Genomic DNA, 6,303 nt, shown 5'->3' on the forward strand with positions numbered 1-6,303 from the left:
CAGCCTTTTCAACCCTTCTTCTTATCTATCACCTCCCCTTTGGGGACCAGTAAATATCTTTTTATTCAGAGAAAGTCAGGCCTTTCGGTAAAAAGTTATTAAATTGTCTTGGCTTCCTCCTTACTCTCAGTCTTGTACTCTGTTCATATCACTGGGGAAGCAGCCATCCTTCACTTGTCTAGGACCAGTCCTCTGGGTGCTCTAGGTCAAATCCCTACATAATTCCTCAGGGACCTCGATTTGTCAATTTAATATTGTTGGTGTTGTGGGTCAGGCTCAGTCTATCAATAACCAGTGCTGTGGCTGGACCAGCCCTTGTGGGTCTTAAGATTACAAGATGCCCTTCAATAACTATCAAGAAATGTTGGCAGGGGGGTGGGGGAAGTTTAACACTTACAGGACCTGGAAATTACATGGCAAACCTGAGGCCACACCACACAGTCATGGGTAGAGAGAACAAGGGTCTGGAGTTCTACTTTTATTGGGGTTGAGCACTGGAGGGTGGAGCCTAGGATTTTGAGGGCTCACTCATTATTGGTGAATTTAACAGGAATTTAAGGCACAGGAAGAGAAAAAGCAAGTGGCCCAAGTGGTTAATCATTGAAGTCAACCATAATCTCTAAAACAAAGGGGCCTCAGTGTGGAGGTGGGGGGTGGGGATGGGAGGAGCCCGGCTTTTTATCTAGTTGTGTGGCTGGCAGTGTGTTTATTGAAGACAGCCATCTTCAAAATGCAGGCCTTGGCAAGCAAAGCTTAAGTCAAACATTTGGATTATACACACACACAACACACACACACACAAAACAAAACCTAGCTGTCAAGGCTACACTACACTCCCTTTTCCTCCTCCTCCTTCTGTTGCCTCCTGGCTGCCTGACTGCCTGCTCTCCTTTTTGTTTGTCTCATCATGACAAAACTGCTCACAAATATATCAGTGAATCCCTCAGTGCTAGGCATAACTGACTGTCAACACTTCAGCTTGCCTAACACTTCTCAGCATTTGACCTTGTCTGCATTCTTGAAATTCTCCCTTGACCCAGGGGACCACTTACCTATTGGCAGGACTGGTTTTCTGTTTCCTCCCTGGGCTTCCCTTCTTCCTCCTGTACCTTAAGTATTGCAATTTTTTAGAGTTGTGTCCTGGGTCATTTTATCTCACTCTGGATATTTCCCTGCCTGATGCCAGGTGGCTTCAATCATTCCTGCTGTTGGCTTACGACTTCCAGATCTATCCTGTCCGGGCCTTGTTGTTGTTCTGAATCTATAGTCAGCTGTGCACTAGACTTCACTGTTTGGCTGTCACACAAGCTCCTCAAACTCAACGTGTTCGAAATAGAATTCATCATTGTTCTCTGACAATTTCATTCTGCTCCTGTTTTTGCTATATCCCTGAATAGTCCCACCAATCACCCACTCTAAAAATACTGACTCTCAGCCTATTTCTTAACCCAGTATTTAGTTCCTTACCAAGTACAACCATTTGGTCTTCCTAAAATATTTCTCAAGTCTGTTTTCTCTTCTGTTCCCAATGCCCCTGCCTCAGTTCAGACTGCCTGAATTACTGACAGCCTCTTGCCTGATGCCTGATCTTTCCATCTTTGGTCTTGAACAAAAATACCCCACTGTTACTGAACCAGGTAACTGAATCATGTTCGTTTGTACAGCAAGTCAGGGCTGAGACCTTGAGGTCTGCAGCAGAGAAAGGGGTTACACGGGTACAGGCAGCCAAGCAAGGAGACAGGAGAACAAATCTCAAATTGGCCTCCTTGAAGGAGACGCTTAGGATATTTATGGGGTAAAGAAGCAGTGTGGGAGACTTCCTGGTTGTCCAGTGGCTAAGAATCCATGCTCCCAATGCAGAGGACCCGGGTGCAATTCCTGGTTGGAGATCTAGATCTCAAGTGCCACACCTAAGACCCAGTGCAGCCAAATAAATAAAATTCAAAAAGAGAAGCAGGGTGGTTTGAAGCTTCAGGAAAGGTTATTGAAGGTTAGAAAAAGGTGAAGTAATTGGAACTGTGCACAGAAGTATCTGAGTTACATGGTTCTTCACAGGATGCACGTTACGAAAATGATGGGCTGCATTATCATGATCTCAAGATGGAGATTTTTGCCCTTGACAATGAAAGAGCACCTATTGGACACTTGTGCAGGCCCAGTTGAATGGTCAATGGTCTCAACTGGTTTGAGCTGGGCAAAACTAACCCCGTATTCTGAACAACAATTTAATCAACTATTACTACACTGACCCCTGGTCAGAAGTGTTGTCTACAGGGGGCAGTTAGAGGAGTTGTGTGATATATTTTCTAGGCTGTGAAGCCAGGAGGGTATGCAGTTTGCAGGAACAATTAAAACACACTTGGTCAGTGAAAGCAAGTTATAGGTTATTACTCATTTATGTACAGATTATAGTTCAAGGAATCTAATTAATGACTGCTCCTGTTTCACTATCACTGGTTTGGGCTTCAAAATGAAAATTTGCTCACGGCATTCTGCTGCTTGAAATTCTTCCTTGTTCACTGTTGCTCTGAGATAAACTCCAGAATGCCTAAGCGAGGCCTGGCCTTGCTCCAGCTCCCACTGTCACACAGATTGTGCTCTTCCCAACAAAAGTGATGTGCTTCCTTGTATTTCACCTGCTGCCTGCTCTACCATCAGTTCCTTTGATCCTCTCTTTCTCTCCTCCCCTGTACCAGCTTGTTACAACTGCTCAAGCTTTCAGACCAGCTCTAGCATGGACTTCCTGAAGCAATTCCTGGGCCACCACGCAGGCGTGGCACCAGCCTGTCCCTGCCTTTCCTTCCCCAGTTTTCTCACAGCATCCTTTGGTGGGATCCTTCTCATAGTGTTGCTGGGTGTTAATACATCTGTCTCTACCACCAGATTGCATTTTCTTTTTTTTTGAATGTCCACTTAGGAACAGGCCCTGAGCGGGGTACTTATTACACATTATACCATTCAATCACACAGCAGTCTTTTTTGTGTTTTGTTTTGTTCTGGGGTGCATAGTGGGGTAGGTAGGATCTTAGTTCCCCAACCAGGGATCAAACTCCACCTCCATTGGATCTTCCAGCTCCTTGCATTGGAGGCACAGTCTTCATTACTGCGCTGTCAGGGATGTCTGGACTGTATGTTTTCTGAAGGGAAAGACTGTCTTCTTGCATCATCAGGATCTAACTGGGACCTGTCATGCAGTGAGAGGAATCCAGCTGATATGAAATGAAATGACCAAGAGTAGTTGGGTGTTGCTCTCAGCACAGAAGAATAGGCTGTAGTCATTTAGTGGCGCAAGACAGAGACTGCATTTGCAGTTTTTCCAAGGCTTCTTTTCATGAATTTATCTCTAGTGTTACATAATCCGTTAACTGTTCTGATAGGAGATGTCTTCACAAATGGCAAATCTGCTTCTTTTTTTCATGGGTATTTACACAGGGAATTTGCAGTCTTGGTCAGTTCCCAGACTGGCTGAAGTCTTTGATGTCAGCACTGATGTGATCCGAAGGGTTTTAGAAAGCAAATTTGTACCTGTTAGGGTCCACAAGGGGCACAGAGCATATTATTTAAAAATGGTCCATTGCGCTGACCTGGCGAACAAGGGATGAAGTCACAGTGGCCACATTGCCCTGGTAGCGTCCTGTTTTTCCTTAAGACAGTGTCCTATTTTTCCCTGCTGGTGCCAGTTTCTCAAGACTACGTGACCATCCGCCTGTGAGACCCCTCTGACTATGTGATCACAAGACCCCCAGCTGCAGGCTAAAGATAAACTAAGGCCCCCTCCCTTCGGGGCACAATTTCCCATCGATAGGGTATAAGAAGGGTTGGCTGTGAAGGGAGATCACTGGTTTCTCTCTAAAGCCAGTTACTTTCTCTCTTCCTATAATAAAGCTTTCTCCGCCAGAAAGCCCAGCTCACTCTCTTTTTCTCCGTGTTCACCTTCCAGTAACCACATTGGAACAGAAACTGAAGCAGGATCAAAAAGTCCTTAAGAAACTGGACTTGCCCACTTATTCCAGGAGCTCCCAGGCCCTGGATTCCTCAGAACTACTTTCTGCAAGCCAGTCTGCATCAGGCTGTTTGCTGATGCCTGGGGATGAAGCCTCATCCAAAGGCCATGGTCACAGCACAGCTTTGAAAGCCATTGAATTGAACACTCACAGTAGATACACCAAGGATACAGAAGGAAAGGAATAAAGGAGTCCAGGGCCTGGAGGAGGGGAAGTGTTTAGTGCCTGTTGCTGCTGCTCTAGGTCACCCACCAGCAATTGTGGGGGAGCGAGAGGAACTGACAGCGATCAGAGGTTGGAAGAGCTGAAGGCAGGGGACCCAAGTGACCAGATCTTCAGCGACAGAGTTGTGCAGAGGGGATGAGAGTTTTCCAACAGCAATGGGAACTTCCTGTACAGAATCTGAGCCAGAAACGTGCCACGTGACACACAGCCGGCCAAGAATATTTGGTTCTGCCTGGGTTTCTGTGTATGAATTACCCACCTTGGAAGCGGGGGAAATGATGAGCATGGAATGTCGGATGAAAGGTTTGAATCTGACAAAGGGCAGAGGACTTCACAGGGCAGAAGTGCCTGGGAGTGGGGCAGTGACCAGCCACATACAGTCCAGCCTCCTGGAGCACAGCCCCTGCTCTGATCCACATACATCTTCAGGACTCACCCGTCTTGCCTGTGCTCTGTGACTTGCTCTCTGTTACTTTTGTTACTGTAGTCACACATAATGGCCTGCCTCAGAGAATCCTGCCCCTCTGCCTGACTGTTAAACTAAAGTGCCTTTGTTCAGAACTCTGTCCACCTGTGGATGGCAGGAAGGAAGAAATTAACACATTCCCTTCCTGAGACTTGCCATTCTACAAGATATTTGCAAGATTAACAGCCTTTTCAGTTTGTTTCCTCACCTCTTCTATCTCTAATTCATAAAAGAACCTGGCATCCAGCCCCCGAGAAGATGGTTATTTGGAAACATTAATCGGCCATCCTCTTGGTCAGCCAGCCCTCAGAATGCAGCTGTATTCTTTGCCTCAACACCTCGTGTCATGTGGTGAGCATAGCGAGCTTGGACCCTTGACCTTGCTCCTGACCTCTGTCCTCAGCTGATTTTAATCTGCATCCTAAGCAGCTCTGTGCCAGCTGCAAAGACAGGGAGCCAGTTCACACATCCCTCCCAGGGCAGGAGGCCCATCTGGGCAGGACTCAGCACACAGGAACCGTGCACAGAGCCCTTGTTGCAGAGCACCCCCAGCCCTCTTCCTGGGCAGAGCTGGCTCTGAGCATCTCAGAGCAGGATTTGGACTAACAGCTGCTCCTGGACAAGTTGGTGACCCTGGGCTTCATTCTGTGTGGCCTCCCTCCACCAGGTCTTCCAGAGGCTTCCACTGCACCAGGACCCTGGGCCCCTGTCTCCACCCACTACCCCTTTTCTTCCTGACTCCTGGGTCCCTCTCCTTAGGAGAAAGCCTCCTTGAAATTCTGTCCCACTCGTGGGCCAGAAAAAATGATTAGAAATCAGGCCAGAGCTTCAGGCCCAGGTCCATCCTGACCCTCAAGACTACACTTTTCTGTTCCTTGCACCTGGACAGCACAACAAGGCCCATTTTTGCAACTGTGAGCCCCTGAGGGGTGAAGATTGGCTGACCTAGACGAGCCACCCAGCCCTTCCCAGCAATGCCTGGGTTGAGGTCTTTACAAACAGCCCCCTCCAAGAGATGGGGCTTCCCTGGTGGTTCAGTTGGTAAATGAATCTACCTGCAATGCAGGCGATGCAGGTTCCATCCCTGGATCAGGAAGATCCCCTGGAGAAGGGAATGGCTACCCACTCCAGTATTCTTGCCTGAAAAATCCCCTGGACAGAGGAGCCTGGCGGGCTACAGTTTATGGGGTCTCAAGAGACCAACCTTACACTTAGACCTTTATCTTGAAAATCTGTTGCTAAGCCATGTCTGATTCTTTTGTGACCCAATGGACTATAGGCCACCAGGGTCCTCTGTCCATGGGATTTCCCAGGCAAGAATACCGGAGTGGGTTGCCATTCCGTTCTCCATGGAATCTTCCCCACCTAGGGATCCAAACCCAAGTCTGTGGCATTGACAGATGGGTTCTTTACCACTGAGCCATACTAAAATGGGATCTTTATCTTATTTGGAGCTTATTCTTGTGTATGGTATTCGGGAATATTCTCATTTCATTCTCATTTTCACTGTTCAAGAAACCAGTGAGGTAGGAGATAGATGGGCTCCAGGTTGGAAATTCACAATCAGCCAGCCTCTGCTCTGCATTTCCTGAGGCAACATAGGTGGGG

The 6,303-nt window shown here is 47.5% G+C and overlaps 1 pseudogene; it reads left to right on the forward strand.

Annotated features, from left to right (window-relative positions):
• Window positions 1-3,380: 3,380 nt before the first annotated feature.
• LOC102277452 (neugrin-like) lies at window positions 3,381-4,410 on the forward strand (annotated as a pseudogene).
• The last annotated feature ends 1,893 nt before the right edge of the window (window positions 4,411-6,303 follow it).

Source organism: Bos mutus, chromosome 21 (assembly GCF_027580195.1).
Source record: "Bos mutus isolate GX-2022 chromosome 21, NWIPB_WYAK_1.1, whole genome shotgun sequence".
Lineage (NCBI taxonomy): Eukaryota > Metazoa > Chordata > Mammalia > Artiodactyla > Bovidae > Bos > Bos mutus.